Genomic DNA, 20,837 nt, shown 5'->3' with positions numbered 1-20,837 from the left:
CTCAGTATACTCAGCACAGATCCACAGACAGGATGCCGTAAAACTCAAGAACATCGTTTACTCTGAAACAATCGCAGTCTTCATAGACCTTTACAAGGCAGGCAGAGCCCTTCTCTCTAGGCAAAGGGAAATTCAGATCGAAAGGAGAAGAGAGGTTTAGGGAGTTCAGCTGCTGCCCTGTGGAAGCTTCCGTTTCTAAACGTTTTGGCTCGCCACGCCACTGAAGACCACTGACACTTCCTGCTTGTCTGGCACCCGAGTGTTGGTCTTTCTGTTTATGGGGCTGTAGGTCCATATCTTCTTCATCTTCATAACTCCTCTTGTGATGACTGGGAGTGTAGGGTGTCGAGGGACTGACGCGAGCTCGGTTTGCTTTAACATAGGCTTCTTTTACCCACTCAGATTCCCCGGGCACTGGAACCCAGTAGAAAGTCTGTCTTTCCAAAGTGGTAGATCGTGGAGAGTCTAAATCAAGTTCTTGTTGAGGCCCACACTCTGCTACATCTCTGTATTTTCCAACACGAGCTTTTGTGTTTTGGTTAACTGTTTCATAAACTCCCATGTAAAACTCAGGGTCAAACGTATCTTGAATCACGCAACGAAATTTCACAAAGCCGTTAGGTTTCAAATAATGAAGGGGAACTTCATTCAGGGACGGCACCCATTTAGGAGCATTATTTTCCTTCAGCTTTTCCTTAAAATATGCAATAACTTTCTTCTCCCAGTCAGGATTAACTCCATTTTGGGCGAAGAAGCCCTGCACGATCCCGGCTGAGCCAGTCCTCCCCGCAGGGCATCTCGCCAGGGCATCTCGCCGAAGCCCGGGCGGCTGCTCTCCAGGGGCCGGGCGCTGCGGGAGCCCGGCTCCTCCTCAGGAGCTCAGCCGCCCCTGCCCTAGCCCTCGCCCTCGCCCTCCCACGCACGCACGGTGGAGCGCGGCCGTCAGGTCTCCCTGCGCCTCCCCTCCCTCCGGGAGCAGCTGCGGCGGGCGGGTGGCGGCCCGGCGAGGCGCGGGCTCCAGCCTCCACTTCGCACAGTGGCGGGGAAACAGCCTCGGTCGGCGGGCGGCCGTCCTGGTGCCTGCGACCTGGGTGGAGGGGTGGAGCTCCTGCGACCTGGGTGGAGCTCGGGCGGAGGAAGGGCTTTTCCTATCACCCTATGTGAACTTCCCCTGTGGTTTTAACGCAGCATCCTATTTGTTGCCTTTGTGTTCTTTGCCTGAATTTGTCATCAATTTTGTCACACCTAGCGGGTAAGGCAACCTCGCCTCTTGAGCACCCGCTATCTCCTTGGCAACTGCACAGGTAGGAGCAGGAGCTCGGGCCCAGGTGACATCCAGCCTTGATGGTGGATGTGCAGGGGGACCAAAGACAGTAAACCACGTGCCAGCTGCTGCAGTGCCAGGAAGCCTGATAACATCTGGAACCACTGCCTGTCCAACCAAGCGTGACCACACTCTATCTGCCCAAATCCCTCAAGACAATAATCCGGCCCCTTCTCTTTAAAGTTTTTGGTCTGGGGGCCGGGGATTTAGCTCAGTGGTTCTAGTGCCTGCCTTGCAAGTGCAGGGCCCGAGTTCGATCCCCGGTACCAAAAATAAATAAATTAAATAAGATAAATTTTTTGTTCTAAAAATAAGTAAGTTTTTTGTTCCCTCCTCACTCGCTGCTGAGTTCCCTCCTCCCGACTCAGCCCACTTGCACACCCACTCAAGAGTGAATACACAAGCCTCGCTGCTCACACGATCTCTGCCCAGGTCTCCCCGCACTTCTCCTCCTCTTTAATACAATTTTTAATTCATTCAGTGTATCACAGCACTGCCTCGAGCTGCTGTGCTCCCCACGCATCAGTAAGCCAGTGAATTAATAAAATAATTACAGTGCTTATTAAGTACTCCAGTGACCTGAGATAGTTATGGTGTGAATGATAATGTAATCCTATTTTATTAAAATATTTGAGGGCTGGGGATTGAGCTCAGTGGTTCTGCCGACTGCCTCGAAAGTGCAAGGACCGACTTTGATCCCCGGTACCAAAAAAAAAAATTGACTTCTGGCTCCCCAAGGAACACACGCTCCTTGAGGTCTCAGATGTGGAAGACTCAGGCGCGATCATCAGTGATGGCCTTAAGTTATGGGAGGTGACATATGCTGGGCCCTCTTAACATTTGTCAGCTTGAAGATCAGCACAAGAAAAGTAAAACATTCACTAGCAACAATTCTTAAGATGGTGGAAGTAGTATTTATCTGAGGCTGTCCACAGGGTTACACTGCAGACTCCTGTTGGATCACTGGTGGAAGAAGCAGGCGTTTCTGAAAGCTGGACATTTTAGACCGGATTCCAGCTGCAAACTAGACTTTGCTAAGCCAGTGCCAGGGAAATCATCTTGCTGGCGCTGCAAATACAATTTGCTAATCTCAGTGATTAGGTGAGTAATCACGGGTCTTGGACAGCTCTGGGAGATCAGCAGAGGCCCATTGTTCTGGTTTTATCCACCCATTGTTTTTCAACTGGAGAACTTCCTTGGGGGTCCTGAGCCTGAGGGTGAATCCTGATTCCAGAGAGCAGAGAGGACAGGAAGATTTGAGATAGGAGGAGTTGGGGCTTATTATGCCAGGGAGAGGTCGGGATGGCTGGTGAGGAGTGGGAGTCAGGGAATGGGAGGTGACTCACGATAAACAGAACGTCCAAGCCTTGGACAGGAGAAGGGTTCACAGAGGGCAGCCCTCACCCCTGCTGGCGATGAGCTTTATTTCTCCAGCAAGAGGTACAATCTCTTCACTGTTGAATCTGGAGTGGCCATGAGACTTGAATCAGCCAATAGAACAGCGAGAAACAGAGCAGCCACTTGAAGGATGCACGTGCCCGGCACCACGGTTTGCCTTCTGCTTTTGTAAACAGCCAGGTGAGGAAGCCTCAAGGGAAGCAAGAGCCACAGGATCAAAGGACTGTTAAAGTCTGCCAGCGACCGTGGGCCACCTGCATTGTTGCACTTGCTCCGCCCCTTTGCTGCCCAGAGAGCTGTATATAACTTTCGGGATTGGGGTGCTTCCTTGGCATCCTCATGCCTGCCTCATCTACCGAGGGCTTTTCTCTGTTCTTTCTAATAAAACACAGCCCCAGTCTGTTCCCCACTGCCTGCTGTATTCCATCCCTTTAATCTTTGTCACCTCAGAACAAGAGCCTAGACAGGAAGAGGGAGCTGGTAACTGTGAATAAGCCCTGGCTTATCGCTCAGATCAGGAGGTCATGAGCAGCAGAAGCTGAGCTGTCCTGGATGAGGCCCTCCCTAAACCCAGGCCCCAGACAATCTGCCAGCTCACCACAGATGTATAAGCAAGAAGAGCTTCCCTGCTGACTTGCAGAACTGTGAGCTAATTAAAGGGTGGTAGTTTGAAGCCATGCTATGTGGGGAGAGTCAGTAGGTAACCACATTTGTAGGGGGAGGGATGGGGCAGGAGGGCAGACGATTGCTTGCTTGATTGATTTTGTCATGAATGTCCACTTTGATTTTTTTTATTATTATTAATTAATTAATTTATTTATTTGTTCCAGGGATCGAACTCAGGACCTTGTGCTTGCCAGGCAGGCACAGTGCCACTGAGCTAAATCCCTGGCCTGTGAATGTCCACTTTGTGCTAAGCTGTGTGCTAAGTAGAAAGGTTTAACAATGGATACAGAAGCCACCATCTTGACATGCAGCACTGTGCAGCCGTGGCCCCAGATCACGTGCACACATGAACTGAAATTGGCTGTCTCAGTGTCTTGTGGCAAGGCTGGAAAAGTACATGAGGTGGTGTGAGAGGAACTGGTGGATGTGCCCAGCAAGTGAGACCTGGGGGCGGGGGGTTCTGACTGTTAGAGCTTGTACAGTGTGACTTCCTGAGCTGCCCCTTCTGGCTGGGGTAGTGTGTGTCAGAGCTTACGCGTGTAACCGAGCTGTGGCCTCAGCTTCTTAAACACTTTTTTTTTGGATTTGAGATTCTTTTTTTTAGTTTCAGATTCTTTACTTTCAACAGAATGGAAGGAAAATGTGACAGTTGTCATCTTGATTAGTTTTTTATTTTTAAAGAGAATTAGAGAGGTTATTTTGGCATATATTTTAAAAAGGGCTGGGGATTTAGCTCAGTGGTTTCGCCACCTGCTGCGCAAGCACAAGGACCCGAGTTCGATCCCCGGTACCAAAAAAACAAAAGGGTTCAGAGAAGTGAGTAGCATTGCTACTCTTACAACTTATTTTTTGTAAAATATCTCTCTCCATGCCAATATCTATGAAAAATGGAAAATACAAATAGAGTTGATGCTTAATCCCATCTCATTGCAGAAATACAATTAGGATTGTATTTCTTAATCCTGTGTCATTGTAGTCATCTTGGGATATGTGAATTACCTGAATAAGTAAAATCTGCTTTATCCATCTCACTAAAAGATGCAATTCCAATAGAAGTGTTTTGTGTCTACAATCATCAACATTTGTAATATAACTGGGTTATTTTGATCAATTGTCTACTACTAATGACTGTACTAATAATGCAATCCAGAATGGAATAAAATTAACATTTGGGGCCAGTGATCACAGGAAATTGATAAAAGTAATTTCTCTCACTTGAAATAAACTTTTACATGTATTTACATAAATTATATAATTATATACTTTATGAAAGCATGGTAGGACAATCAATAAAAAGTTTCAAGCTTAAAATACATAGGGTAGAGATCAATAGAATAAAAATACAAGTCCAGATAGTGAAAGGAAAAATGTAAAAATTCCAAATGCTTAAAATGAGCTTGTTTGTATAGATATGAACACTGCTATATTGTTTTCCATTTATGACTTTAAAAGAATGATAAGGTTTTAACAAAACTGTCATGTTTATAAAATACCAGAAGTTACAGTCTTTGTAATTACAGTGCACACCCATACAAGTATATCCTTTAAAAACTACACAAAAGCACTCTTAGACATTATACCTTATTGTTTTCATGCAAGAAAACATTTTTAGTCAGGTGTGGTGGTGCACATCTGTAATCTCAACTACTCAGGAGACGGAAGCAGAAGGATTGAAAAGCTAGCACGAGCAACTTAGTGATACCCTGTCTCAAACTAAAAAAAGTGAAAAAGGGACTGGGGATTTAGCTCAGTGGTGCCACTGCCTGCCTCTGAAGTGCAAGGTCCGGAGTTCGATTCCCGGTACAAAAAATCCTGAGTTGTCCTCTTAGTAATACTGTATATGAAGATTGTTTGTCAACTAAGAAATTAATTAGACCTCCTATATCTATCATGTGGACATCTTTTTCTACTTTACTCATTTGTGTGTTTTTGTCTATAGTTGTTTTATGTTTTTATGAAATCTTATGTATCTTTTAAAAATTAAGCCTTTTGTTTTGAGCTGATTATAAATTTGCATGCATTTGTATGGACAGGCACAGACTGGTCTTGTGTGCTCTTTACCCACTTTCTCCCAATGATATTACCTTCTGGAAGGCAGCAGCACATCGCGGTGAGGTTACTGACATCAATACAGTGGAGCTACAGAAGATTTCCAGCAGCTCAGAGATCCCTCACGGTGCCCTTCTACAGACACAGCCGTTCCTTTCCCATCCTCCTTCCTCCTTAAACCCTGGCAATCACTAATTTTTCCTCAATTTCTAGAATTTTGTCATGTCAAGAACCTTATTGATGGGTCCACACATTATATAACCTTTGGGATTGAATTTTTTTCTCAGCATAATTCTCCAGTGGTTCATTTAAATCGTGGTACGTATCCATTATTTGCATCACATTATATCGAGGGTACATACTATCAGCGTGCCGTGTCACTCCTGATGTTGACCTTGATCCTCTGGCTGGAGGTCGTGTTCGTCAGGCCTATCCACTGTGAAGTGGGACGTACCCCCCTTTGCATACTGTTCTATTGGGAGGAGTCACCACGTCCCGCCCACACGTAAGGAGTGAGGATTATGCTTCACCTCCATGAGGATGCAGTTTTCCCAAAACCTACTTGATATTGTTCTCCCTGAGAGATTTGTTTTTTCTTCTTCATTTGTTTATTCCATCATGTATTTATATTAGTATAGAATCATGAATATTTATTTTGTTCTTTGGATTATAATCTAATACTATTTTTGGTAGGTTTTAAGATAAAACAGTCAAACTATTTACCAGCACTATATGAATGATCCAGTTTCTCCACAAATCCTTGGTAGTATTTGATGTTGTTACTTTTTTGTTTTTAAAAACTTTAAGTAATTTTGGGCTAGGGATGTAGCTCAGTGGCACTGAGCCTGCCTGGCAGGTGGAAGGTCCTGAATTCGATCCCCTGGTACTGGAAAGAAAAAAAACACAAAAACTTAAGTAACTTTAAGCCAGGCACGGTGGCACACATCTGTAATCCCAGCACTCATGAGACTGAGGCAGGAGGATTGCTTCAAATTCGAGGCCAGCCTGAACTACATAGTGATTTCAAGGCTAGCCTGAACTGCAAAAACAAACAAACAAATAAAATTAAGTAATTTTAATATGTGTTTAGGTATATCTTAATGAGTTTTAATTTTTATTTCCCTACTACCTAATAATGTTCAATGATATTTCATGTCCTTTTTTGCCATTTCCTCCATTGAAATACTTTAACACTCTTGTCAAAATTGCATGTTTCTTTTGTATATTTTGTATTTTGTGTCCTGCTTGGAAATCTCTTCCCCATTTCAATAATATAATTAATTAACATGCATCCTTAAATATGGGTTTAATTTTACCTAAAGGGAATCATATGATACATGCTGTTTATAAGTTGTCTTTTTACTCCAAAACAACTTTCTCTTTTTCTTTCCTTTCCCCTTCCTACTCCTCTTCTTCTTTTCTTCTTCTTCTTCTTCTTCTTCTTCTTCTTCTTCTTCTTCTTCTTCTTCTTCTTCTTCTTCTTCTTCCTCTTCCTCCTCCTCCTCCTCCTCCTCCTCCTCCTCCTCCTCCTCCTCCTCCTCCTCCTCCTCCTCCTCCTCCTCCTCCTCCTCCTCCTCCTCCTCCTCCTCCTCCTCCTCCTCCTCCTCCTCCTCCTCCTCCTCCTCCTCCTCCTCCTCCTCCTCCTCCTCCTCCTCCTCCTCCTCCTCCTCCTCCCCCTCCTCCCTTCTTTCTTCTTTCTTCTTCTCTTTTTTTGAGACAGGGTCTTGCTGTGTAATCCAGGCTGATCTCACTATGTATTCTACACTGGCCTGAAACTTGTGGCGATCCTCTTGCCTCAGCCCCCCAGGTGCTGAGATTACAGCTGTCTGCCTCCACACCCAGATTACTCCAAAATTTCTACAACATATAGCAGTTGGCAAAAGAGAATGGCAGGCTTCTTTTTTTGGTTAAAGGTCTAAAGAGTAAATATTTTAGATTTTATGAGGCAGGAGGATATTATGAAGATAATTATTTAATGTATAAAACATCCTCAGTTTACAGTCTAAAATAACAAGCAACTAGCTAGAGCTAGCCCACGGGCTGTAGTTTGCCAACTGCTTAAAAACTATTTAAGAACTCAGGCATGATGGTGCACACTTGTAATCCAGCACTCAGGAGGCTGAGTTCAAGGCCAGTCTTGGCTACCTAGTGAGTTCCAGGCCAGCCTGAACTACATAGTGAGACTCTGTTTCAAAAATCAATAAATACATAAACATAAAAAGTACTGCTTAAGAGATAGTGGAATGGATCTTTGGCATATGGGAAAGGAGCTGAGATGGAGGGTGAAGGGAGGGGAGGGAAATGAGATCAAAAGGGGCATTGTGAAGTAATATGCACCCTCCTGTGAGGAATGCAGTCATCGTGAACCAGAAACATGTACTAAAATATGTATGTGTGTATATATATATATATATATATATATTATTCAAGGGGTCCGAGAGATGTAGGAAGGGGAAAGGATGGAGGAAGGGGTTAAACAAAGAATTAAGAAATGTCATATACACGAACCAACACCCCATGATGAATGTAATCATGCTACAATCATGTACCAGTACAAATAAATACCTAAAATGAAAATTACTTAAATGGTCTTACAAATGTATATCTTTGTTGCTTACATATCAGTTTGTTACTATAAATAATATGGCAAGGATCCTTGAGTATAAATCTTTTCACATTTACTTGTTTACCTCAGAGTAAATTACTAGAAATAGAATTATTGGGTCAAAACAGATGACATTTTACTCTTTGACACATATTGTCAAAATATATATTTACGCTTCACTAATAATGCCCTAGACAGCCTGTCTTAACATAGCCTCATTAGCACTGATTATTATCAGACTTTTTAATTGGCCAGTCCAATAAATGTAAAAGCAAAGGCGTCTCATTGGTGTTCACACACTCATATCTTTATTTAGTTACTATAAATAGCTTTGCACCTTATTGTGAATTTGTTTATACATTTCTTGTGTCTTTTCCCCATTTTTCTCTGATTTATTCCATGTTGATTTATAAGAGCTCTTTATGTAGTAGGCATCATACTACTGTGCTTTATGTGACATATTTTCTCTCAGTTTTTCATCTGTCTTTGAACCTTGTTTCTGTAATTAGTTTTCTTTTCTGGCTTAGCAGTTCTGTGTTGAATGTGGTGTGGAGTGATGGAATCTTTTGCTCTGTGAGAAGCGTCCAGTGTTCATGTCAGGCCTCCCCCTTTCCTGATGACCAAATTGCTCACCAATGTTTTATTTTAGTGGTTTTATGACATCTTTTTATATTTTAACCTTTGGTTCCTTTTCTAACAGTTTTTTTTATTAGTACATGTTTATAGTGCACAATATTTCTTTCCTTGTGTGGAATTGGTGCATGTACATAACATACCTTAATTTTTTCCCCTCCTTCTCCTCTCCCTCCCACTTCCCTCCATTTCTTGAGCCCTTTCCCATTTGACAAAGGTCTGTCTCCTACTTCCTATTATCTATCTTTTATTTTGCTCTTTATTTTTACACTTGATCTTAGCCAAAATGCCGAGAAGCGATTTGCTCTTTATTTTTAATTTGGGTTTGTCATACAAGAGAAACCATGCACTATTTAAGCTTGTGTTTCACATTATTTTACTTAACATTGTGGTATCAAGGTGCATGCATTTTCCTACAAATGACTCACATTTATCTTTCTTTATGGCAGAGTATTATTTCATTTTGTGTAAATACCACATTTCTTTTATCCATTCATCTGTTGTAGACATATAGACTACTTCCGAGATTTAGCTATTATGAATTGTGCTTCTATAAAAATGGGTATACATGGGCCGGGGATTTAGCTCAGTGGTTCCGCTGCCTGCCTCACAAGTGTAAGGACCTGAGTTCAATCCCCGGTACCAAAAAATAAATAAATAAATGAGTATACATGTATCACTGTAATATGATGACTTCAACTCTTTCGGGAAGATATCTAGAAGGGGAATAGCTAGGTCAAATAAAACTTCTATTTTTAATTTTACGAGTACTCTCTGAACTGGGTATCATAGTGGTTGTACTAGTTTACATTCCCACTAACATTGTAGAAGGGGTCCCATCCCTGAAGACTTGCTAGAATTTGTTATTCTTTAATTTCTTGATGATAGCCATTCTTTCTATGGTAAGATGGGATCTCAGTGTTATATTAATTTGCATTTCTGTAATAGCCAGCAACGCTGAACTTTTTTTTTTTTGCATTTATTGGTCATCTGTACTTCTATGAAGTGTCTATTTATTTTGATTGGGTTTTTTTATTTTGGAGAGGTCTAATTTTCTTCTGAGTTTTTAAATATATTCTAGATATTAGTCTTCTGTGAGTAATGAGCTCAGATTTTTTTTGTTGATTTTTTTGTCTGGTTGATTTGTTTGTAATAGTAGGGTATTGAAGTCCCCTACTATAATTTTATTTATGCTCATCTGTTCTTTTATGGCCAGTAGTACTTGTTTTATGAAGTTGGGTGCACCATTGTTTGGTACATATATATCAATAATTGTTATTTCTTACTGTTGTATTATTCCCTTAACTGGTATGTGATTTTCTTTGCCTCTTTTGATCAGTTTTGGTTTCAAATTCACTTTGTCTGAATACAGTATAACTGCACCTGCTTTTTGTCAGGTTCCTGTTGCATGGAATATTGTCTTCCATCCTTTGATTTTTTTAGTCTGTGAGTTTCTTTTTGGGTTAAATGTGTTTCTTGTACACGCCAAACTATTAGATTTTGTTTCTTGATCCATTCTGCCAATCTATATCTTTTGATGGGGGAATTGAGACCATTCACATTGAGAGTTATTACTGATAGTTACTGACTTGCTCCTGTCATTGCTTTGTTTTCCTGTTTCTAAATCCCTATCTTTCCCTCTGCTTAACTGCTCACCCTGCCTGGTGTATTCATTCTATTAGACCTTTTGTCATTGTTAGCTTCATTGTCTCTTTCTAGGGATATCTCTGAGAAGTTCTTGGAGTGCTGGTTTGGTGGTCATGAATTTTTTTAGGTACTCCTTGTATTTGAAAATTTTCTGCTATTATTTCAATAAACAGTTTTTTAAAAAATGCTATTTGTTTGTCTTCTGATTTTTCACTAATTCCAGTTAATCTTCTTTGTGCTATCTTGGAGCTGTTGCATCCATTTTTCATGTTCTCTTGTTGTCTTTAAGGGATCTCTTACTAACTGGTCCCTGACAACAGCCCTGTGTTCTGGCACTCTGACCTCACACTGGTCACTTCTGTTGCCCATACTTTTGATTTAAATTTTAATCTCCTGAATATTTGGAGCATTTTTATAGACTCTACTTTTTTTCTGTGCTAGTCATTCATGTTTAACATTGATTTGTTTAGCTCTGCTAGCCTTTTATTAGTGTCTTCAGGAAACTTGCTGATGGCTTTATTTGGCCCATTATTTGTTTACTTATATCTTCTGTGAGCTTGGCAAATTCTGTATTGATCTATTTTGTTACCTCTTTTGATATCATTTCAAATAATTTGGTCGTGTGGCTTTTGGTTTCCTCACTTTTGATGTTCCATGGATCAACTTTGGTGGAGTAGGAGGTTTTGGGAGTGTTTTGTTGCCTTGTCTTCTCAGTATTTCTCTTTGTTTATTTGTTTGTTTTTATGTATTGAGGCTTGTGGTTGATTACAGTGGAAAACTTTGTTTCTACTTTGGAGACCTCTAGTTAATGTCTACTTTCCAGTGGTGCCCTCTGAGTGTTGTTAACTGTCTTAGTTCTTTTCTTATTGCTGAGACAAAACACCCAACACCCACAAGTTAAGGGAAGAAAGGTTTGTTTAGTACACAGTTTGCACAGGTTTCAGTCCATGGTCAGCTGGCTCCAAGGCAGGGTCGCATGGCAGTCCAGCATCGCAGAGGAGAAACAGTTCATGGCTGGCAGAAGGTAGCAAAGCAACAAGGGATGACCACAGCTCTTTCTATCCCTTGTATCTTATCCAGGCTACTCACACCCTTAACCCTAGTGCCCTTGATCTAAACCCAAGCCATAACACTAACTATTGGCCTATGCCTCTGTCCCAGGATCCAACCACTTCCATTTACTTGGAATGGAAGGTTTCAGTGTATTTGGCCCAGTACCTTATTCTCCAGGAACGGGTTGCAGTATTGTTAATGACCCCAAGGCAATCCAGATATTGGCATCCCAACAAAACCAATTCATGTCAGCTATAGCAACAACTGTCACCTTGGCTATAGTAATAAAATCAGCATCAATTATAGCATCAAAGACAAACTGAATATCGACAAACCTTATGGACCAATAATGTTCCATCCTTAACCATAGACAAAAGAGATCTATAATTATAGTTTTAACACTAAGAGAAACTACATATTGACTTACTGTTGACCTACAGTAGATACCTACTTAATGTAACAAGTTTACCTATACTAACAATAGAACAATATTCAACACTAATAGCATAAAGTTAACTAGAGATTCATACATCTTAGTAATTATACTAGTAAGGGGAGAAGAAGTGAGGAATTAGAGAATGAAAAAAGTAAAATTTGAAAAATTCATGGGAAATAAGGAGAGAAAAGTGAATAGGGGTTTCCACTGAAGAGTAAAAGGAAATGAGTAGTGTTAGAAAACAGTTTCAGGAAAGAATGGACAGGAAAAGGAAGAAAAAAGATAAACAGAGCAAAATGCAGGAAATGAAAGAAGGATGAGATAGAAGAGAAAAAGGTGAAAGAGGAAAAGAGAAAAAACTAGGAGGCAAAACATAAAAAAATGGAGGAAAAACCTCAGACTTCCCCCCAAAACACACAGACCCCCCAAAAAACTGAAGGGAAAGTGAAAAACAATTTAAAAATAGAAAAGTTAAAAAAAAAGATTGAGTCAAAAAAAAAAATTCCTGTGTGTTTTTGAATGAGTGGTTTCTTTCCAGGATCTGTAATGTTGGAATCCAGCCAGTTTTGATTTTCTCCCCTAGCTTTGGGACCTATAGGTTTTCAAGGGGCCCTCCTTGTACCTGTTCAGCCCAGACTGTGGTTACTGTCTAAGCCAAGTCATGCCCTGCTGATGTCACTAGATGGGAAACTAGGTCAGCCCTTGGTCTCTGCTGTAGGCCGTGGGGTAGGGTTCAAGTGGACTGTTGGACTTAAAGTCAACCACTGCAGCAGGTGGTTGCTCCCTATGGAGGGCAGGGCCCATGTCCTTCCTAGCGGAGCTTGCACTTTTCAGGGGGTCCATGTCTGGCCCACTCTCTCTCTGTGTGGTCTCCTGAAGTCTTCACCCAGTCAACTGGGAAGGGTAGCACTTGAATCCCTGAAGTTGCTGGCCAGGTAGGTCCACACTTTCTCCTTGGGTCTGGTGGCTTTTCAGCCTTACCTTTTCTCCCCTGGTGTTATTCTCACCCATGATCACATCAGCTGGTGAGTCCACGCCTCTGCTGCCCCATGCAAGGGGGAAGCAAAATGTCAAGCCAGCTTGGAGTTGGTGGATGGTCGTGCCCTTGGGTCAGGGGTGCCATGTGGCCAGCGCAGGCCGGCTTACTGGGTGTCTTTGGTTCATTTAACATTGATTTTGAGACAAAGAAGAAGGCAAAAGTTCAGTTTCTTTTGAAACACCTTCACAATGGGGCCATAATTCACATGACTTCCTGCCAGGCAGCTCTGATTTGAATTTGGTTGATCCCGCTGGCTGGACTGTCCCATTGGGGGCTTGGACCAGTTCTCGGGGGGTCTTTGATACTGTGAAGAAAGAAGTGGGTTGAACAGCCCAGATGTCATCGTATTACAATTCCTTAAGAAAACATTAAATGGCACTAAAAATTGTAATACAGCTAAATTGTGGCACAGTAGTTGTAAATGCATTTTATATACACCAGCAATCGGGTACTTGCAAGATTCCTATGTTAAAATTTAGAGAATTACTGATAAACTATTCATGAATATAAATTTTTAATTTAATGAAATAAACTTGCTGATTATTATAATAATTTAAAAATTGTATGAATTATATAAATTAACATTTATAATTGGGCAGTAATTATTCAAATTCAAGTAACTAACTAGATTTGGTACATTTATAGACTTTTTATTAACTTTATTAGTAAAACGACTGATAAAAGCGACTAGATCCATTTACTACCAGTGGTGTAAGCCACCCTATGGGACACTGGTGGTTCAAGCCAGCAGAAACATTAAACAAGGCTTTTAAGTACTATTTACATATCTTCACTCAATTATTATAAACCCCAATAATCGCCATGTGTATATGTGAGTCAAGAAGGACTCATTTAAAAAACCTACCAGCTGCCAAAGAATTAAATATTTTGATTATTGAAAATTATTTCTGGCCTTAGTTGAAGTATTCCTTGAAATACAATATATGTCTTATCTTTAACAAATAGCTTTTTTAAAATCTGATAGCATTTTTTTTTTTTTTTTTTTTTGGTACTGGGGATTGAACTCGGGACCTTGTGTTTGTGAGGCAGGTGCCAGAACCACTGAGCTAAATCCCTGGCCCCTGATAGCAATTTTTAAAAAAAATTTTATTTTATTAGTACATTTTAGGTATACAATATAATGGCATTCATCATTGGAAATTTGCACCTTTAGATAATCTCTCTTGGGTTTTTTGGGGTTTTTTTGCTACCAGGGATTGAACTTGGGACCTTGCATTTGTGAGCCAGGCAGCAGAACCACTGAGCTAAATCCCCAGGCCCCTGATAGCAATTTGTATGGCAAAGAAAAACTTTTCTTATTCAGGTTGATGGGATTATTTGTATTTCCCCCGAAAGGAAGGATAAAATTATTTAGAACTGAGAAATATAACTCTGCTAATACTGTATGTTTTTACTGTATCTATTTGTGTAACTGTATAATGGAAGTAAAATCGTTTGCAGACTGTTGCCAAAACTAAAGAGTTTTTAAAAACATGACATTTCACCAAGTTTCAAGCATCAAAAGGAGGTACTTGCTGGCTTTGGGGACGCGGTTGAATTCCCCTGTGCCTTTCACAGGTGTGTGGTCTGGGAGCACAGCTGGGCTTTACCTCTGGGCCTCCGCTCCCTCTTCTGTAAAATGAGGATAGTATCTATAAAACCTGACTCATACAGTCAGGATTAAGTGAAGTGCGACACTGCAGTCTACATCCAGCTGGCCCCAGTCCTGCGGCCTTGACTTCACCCTCTCCTGTCTCATGTCAGCACACCTCCACCTGGGTGGGTCTGTTTCTGTTTCTTACCTAACGAGCCAGCCTCAGCCCACACAGTCCACTTAGCTGAACCCTTGACCTCCCTGCTTGCTGACCACCCCTCCGCTGTCACTGTATCACCACCTGGGGTCTGGCTCCCACTGCAGACCAGTGTTACTTGACTCCCATTCTTGCTCCAGCTGGGAAAGCCCTGGCCCACCATGGGTGAGGATTCACAGCTTCTCTGGGAGGTTACCACTCCCCCAGGCTGCTGGCTGGAACCCCACTTGGTCATCCATGCCACTGTTCCTTTCCGGTTAGTCTGTGGCACCAAAACGTTTGCATTCCCAAGGAGGAGTGCAGATGACTCCTCTTACTGTCAGAGCTTCTGGCATTGTGACAGAAGGGGTGCACAGCTGATCTATCAACTCTGGGCCACGTCATCTGTGGCAGCTGTAAACTCCAGGCCAGTTTATCTGAACGTGGCGATTGCCCTCATCTTGTGCTGCATGTAACAGTTATGTTGGCTGCGGGGTTCACGAGAGGTTATCTGTTACTCAGCTTTGTGTGGAAAGACAGGTGTGCTGCAGGATGACTAAAGCGTCACCCTGGCTCTCCTAGGAGGAGTGCCGTGATCCAAGACACCAAGGGAGTGTTTGCTTGCTCTAGAGCAGTGATGGCAAACCTTTTAGAGACTGAGTGCCCAAACTGCAACCCCAAACCCACTTATTCATTGCCAAGGGCCAACACTGCATTTAAATGCAAATTCTGGGCCGGGGATTTAGCTCAGTGGTTTCGCCGCCTGCTGCGCAAGTGCAAGGACCCGAGTTTGATCCCCGGTTCCAAAAAAACAACAAAAAATCCCTCAAATTCTGAAGGTTTAGTTTAGAAAAATTCATACATTATTAATATCTTTTGTCTTAAAAGAAAAACACAATAACAGGCATGCCATAGGTTTGTTGCCACTGCTCTAGTGTGTCTGATCCAGTGTCTCCTGGAAATTCTGAAATCTGAAAAGCAAAGGGTAGCAGTGCAAGAAAAGAAAGCACAGCGAGCACAGCCCCCTTTTTGGCAAGAGTCAAAACCCAAGCTCCAACAGACTTAAGGAAGTAAAAGGCGCAGGGCCAGGGTGGACGGCGTCGCTGGCCTCTGGGCACAGTGCAGACTCACCAGTCCTGCCCTCTGGGTTCTGTTTTTCTAATGTGTGGCATTGCTCTCTCTGGTTCATCTTGCATGGTGCCAACATGGCTGCTGGGAGCTCCAGGTCTATGTTCTCACCCTCAGCACTTCTCCCCAAACCCCCAGGAAAAGACCCGGATTGTGTATTAATGGCCTGGCTGGGACCACGTGCCCATGCCTGAGCCAGCCTGTGTGGTCGGGAGATGGAAGGTCTGATTGGCTGGAGCAAGCCGTGAAGGGATGGGGACCATACACCGGAGAGCTGCATGTGGGTGGGGCGGTGTCACGTGAGCGGAGGGTGGAGGGAGGGTGATGCCGTTACCCAGGGAGAGAAGGACTGAGTGCCGAGCAGACATTCATGCCAGATATCCATTACAGGGACAGAGCCGAGGAGAGAGACAGAGACAGAGACAGAGACAGGCAGACTGTTAGGGAAGCCAGCCGCTGGCACTGAGAAAAGACTTTTTTTTTGGTACGGGGGATTGAACTCAGGACCTTGCACTTTTGAGGCAGGTGGTGGAACCACTGAGCTAAATCCTGGCCCAAAAAGAGACTTTTTAAAAAAAATCAAGAAATCAATTATTACACCAATGTTTGTGTGAGCTCTGTTCACAATAACCAAGTGGTGGAAATAACCCCAATGTCCACGGGCTGATGAATGAATAAGCAAAGTGTTGTGCACCCTGGGCGTGATGACACACACCTGTGACCCCAGCTCCTGGGAGTCTGGGCTGGGGATGAGCAGCTCAGTGGCGGAGTGCTTGCTTGCCACGTGTGAGGTCGTGGGTTCCATCCTCAGTACCACAAAGTCGTATACACTGTGAGCTGTTATTGGGTTGTGAAGGTCGTGTCAGCACGGGTGAGCCTTGAGGACATTATGTTAAATGAAATAAGCCAGACACAAGGACACAAATACTACATGACTTCACTTGTAAGAGTTGCCTCAGGTTCACAGAGACAGAGAGTAGAACTGTTCGGTTTCCAGGGCCTGGGAATGGGAGAACTGGGGAGTTGTTTAATAAGTACTTTAAATTTGTTTAGTGAGATTCAGTTTACAAGATGGAAAAATTCTGGAGACGGATGGTTGCACAGCACTATGAATGTACTTAATGCCACTGAACAATAACACACTTAAAATGACGAAAATGAGCCAGGTGACGTGGTGCACACCTGTTCCCTCAGCACTTGGGGAGGCGGAGGCAGAAGGATTGCAAGTTCAAACCCAGCCTGGGCACCTTAGTGACTTAGACCCCGTTTCAAAATAAAAACGGCTGGGGGTGTAGCTTATTGTAAAGGCCCTGGGTTCAATCCCCACTACAGGAAAAAAGAAAAAGATCAAAATGTTGAATTTTATATTATGCATATTTTATCACAATAAAAACTGAATTAAAAGAGAAAAACCATTATAACTGGCTCTAAGAGGAAGGAAGCCCTTTTGCTCATGGCTCTTGACAATGCATTTGCACTGTACTTCGCTGGTATATTGCTCTGTAAACAGAAGAGGTCAGAATAAATTTGCTGCATAGATCAATAAAGCAAATTGAGATGCTCTGACCCCATCTCCAAGGCAGAAGTAATTTCTGAGCAAACACTAAGATGATTGTGTCTAAAATGCCAAGTCACATGCTGAATGCTTGTGTCTATATAGTTACCTCAGTGTTGTCACACAAAGCTTTGAACACCTGCATGCGAATGTCAGAGAGCGGAAGGCTTCCCCTTATGAGTCCAAATCTCCTTAAGTTCTCAATCAATTTTGCTTCCCAGAAGACATCAGGCAGTGTCTAGAGACTTTTTTCCCAGTGCTGGGGATGGAACCCAGGGCCTTGTGCATGCTAGGCAAGGGCTCTACCACTGAACTACACTCCCAGCCCTTCTGGAGACAATATTGGCTGCTACAACTGGGGCTTGGGGGTACTGCTACGAAGAGCACCATCCTCACAATGGAAAGTTCTCCACTCCTAAGTGTTGATAACATCCAGGGTGAGCTAGCCTTGGAAATCTTCTCACACGTCTGAGCGCTTCAACGCAAAGGCACATGTACACATACAGGTACACACATGCCTACATGCATCACACTCACACCCTCACCTATACCCACTTCCCTACCTTCCTGGTCTTTGTTAATTTTCAATAAATCACAAGAAGTTTACAACATAAACATATACTTCTAAAATTAGCTTTTTGCTCAATACCTTTTAAAGCAAAGGGGCATGCACTAAATTTGCCTTGGATGAATTTCAGTGGCTGGGATTTTACACAACAGGGCAGAGAGAAGATAGGAGGGAGGGGTGTAGAGATGCAGGCGCATCATAAAAGGGCCAGTGGGGCCGCTGTGGACCATTCCGACCTCACCAGATGGACACATCATCCAGTCACACAACACAGGCTTGCTGGAGGTAGTAAGGAAGGAGCTGGAGTAAGGAAGGGGAATGCATATTATCTGGGCAAAAACTATGTTTAATAAGATCGGACAGTTTGGTTTTGAAAGAAAACAACAAATAACCATATGTTTATGCTTCTGGAAAGGTGCTATCATGCAAAGGATGCTGAAGTTTGACATATTTGGTCAGAATCAGAAAGTAAACTTTCCAGTAATTGACAAAAATTCTCTTTAAAAAGTCAGAAAAAACCGAAAGCAAAGAAATCTATCTCCTTAATCCCCTCCCCATTGTGAAATGCGTTACCCCTGAGCCTCCGGCTGAGGAGTGGATGCCTGTGTGAATGATTAAGGCTTTGGAATTTTTAGATTCACCAAATAGTTCCTGCGACTCTTTCACCTCCCAGTTTAAAACAGTCTGAATGCTTTTCTCTGTATTCTTCATGGAATTTCAAAATTCTTATTCCATTCATTTTTTTAAAGTCTTAAGACTAAACATTAATTTTAAAAATTTATCAACTTTTTTCTCCTCCCAGAGCTTACCCCATCCAATATTTTCTCCCATTATTAGGGTAAAATACTGCTTTTGAGTGAAGGATATTTTTTCTCATTAAGCGGAATTGTCTTCTGAAGAAACTAGAAATTTTCTTGAATGAGTAGAAGGAAGAGAGTAAAATGAATTTGGAGAAGATCTTTAAGTAAAGTCAAGACCTGTTCCATAACACTGCCCAGGGCAGCAATTTTATCCAGAAGTGGGTTTTCACTAATCCTCTCTTACCCACTGGAGGTATCATCTTCCAAGACCTGGCGGACACCTGAAGCCCAAGCTAGCACATATGGACCCTATGGGTACTATATGTTTTCCTGTACATAACATGTCTATGATAAAATTAAATTTATAAATGAGACACAGTAACAGATTAATAATGACAACTAATGCAAGGTAGAACTATTATAACAATATATTATAATAAAAGTTATTTAAAATGTATGAATTGCTTACTGCAAGAATTTTCCACTTAATATTTTCAGACTGGGGTTGACTATGGGTAACTGAAACTGTGGATACGGGGAGACTATGGTAGAATCAAGTGAGACTGTCCAGAGATTGCTGGTTTCTGTTTTTATTTGTTTAATTCTGGTAGAAATATTCTACTGACTAAAGGCATAGTCTCTGGACCTGGTAAACTCACTCAGACCCTAATTACATATTGGTGAGTTGCCAGGTCTTTGAAGTTCAGTTTCTCGTCTACAAAATGGGAACAGTAAGATTGTCATGAGAAATAAGTAGGATAATGTTTGTTAAATGCTCAGTACCTGGGTAACCTTTATTGCTATTGATAACAATTTCATTACTGGAATAATAAAGGACATAGTAAAGTCTTCTGATTTTTAAAGGCAATTTCTTTTTAATTTAATTTAATTTATTCTTTATTATCGTTATTATTGGGTTTTTTGAGACAAGGTCTTGCTACATAGTTCAGGCTGGCCTTGAACTCACTATGTAGCCCAAGATGGCCTCAAACTAATGGCAAGCCTCCTGCCTCGGCCTCCTGAGTGCTGGGATTACAGGTGTGTGCTACCTGGCTAAAGACAATTTCTATCTGTGCACTTTTTTGTGTGGAACTGGGGATTGAACCCAGGGCCTTGACACTGAGCTACATACTCAGCCTTTTTAAAAAGTTGTATTTTGTGGGGCTGGGGATTTAGCTCAGGGGTTCTGCTGCCTGCCTTGCAAGCGCACGGTCCCAAGTTCGATCCCCGGTACCAAAAAAAAGTTGTATTTTGAGACAGGATCTTGCTGTGTCACTAAATTGCTCAGGTTGGGCTTGAATTTGTAATCCTGCCTCAGCTTTCCAGAGTTTTGGGATTATAGCTTTCTGCCACCATTCCTAGCTCATATTTTTATATTTATCTTTTATGGTGATAAAATGTTGTAGCCGACAGCTTTGTAATGAAATTCAGGAGTCTCTTCTTACCTATAAATTCCTTCTTGATTATACCTGGAAGGTGTATCAGGAACAGAAACCATCTATTTCTATAGAACAGACTGGTTTTGTTTTAAACTTTCTATTGAGGTGTACACACCGAGAAGTACCTAAACCACGTGAACACACCCATGTCACGAGCACCTACACCACGAAAGAGAGCACCCTGAAAGTCTACTATGACAATGCCCCAAAAGACTCTGAGCCCAATAATGTCTTCCCAAGACCAACAGGACGGTCACTTTTGCTTAGTTTCTGAACTTTGTAGCCCGCCATATGTACTCTTTTCTGTCTGTTTCTTTTGCTTCGTGTTAATGAGATTCACCCATCCAATCGCCAAGCAGTATACACAACTTGCATTTTCTATTAGTCTTCTCTCTTACTCTCTTCAAAAACAATACTGTATTTTATGTGCAGAGTGTCACTTATACTTCAAGAAGGCTGTGAAAGAAATGATCATGTCTTAGTTGAGACTTGAAGGATATGTATGGTCACAATTAGAGAGCAGGCTGGGCAAAGAAACAGATGGTCCAGAGATTTTAACAGTGTGTGAAACTACGGGATGTTGAGGACACTGAAAATGGACATGCCTTATGAAGTAGGTTGCTTTATTTTGTTTAACTATTTTCTTTTTGGTACCGGGGATCGAACTCAGGACCTTGTGCTTGTGAGGCAGGCGGTGGAACCACTGA

At 42.1% G+C, this 20,837-nt stretch overlaps 1 pseudogene; it reads right to left on the bottom strand.

The window, feature by feature from the left end:
* Nucleotides 1–10: 10 nt before the first annotated feature.
* On the bottom strand, nucleotides 11–5,494 carry LOC147828641 (mini-chromosome maintenance complex-binding protein pseudogene; annotated as a pseudogene).
* Nucleotides 5,495–20,837: the final 15,343 nt, after the last annotated feature.

The sequence above is a fragment of the Heterocephalus glaber genome, unplaced genomic scaffold, assembly GCF_053883595.1.
Source record: "Heterocephalus glaber isolate CG9 unplaced genomic scaffold, H.glaber_assembly_v1.0 deba00000943, whole genome shotgun sequence".
Lineage (NCBI taxonomy): Eukaryota > Metazoa > Chordata > Mammalia > Rodentia > Bathyergidae > Heterocephalus > Heterocephalus glaber.
The sequence above is the reverse complement of the archived record's forward strand: the minus strand, read 5'-3'. Positions and strand labels throughout refer to the sequence as shown.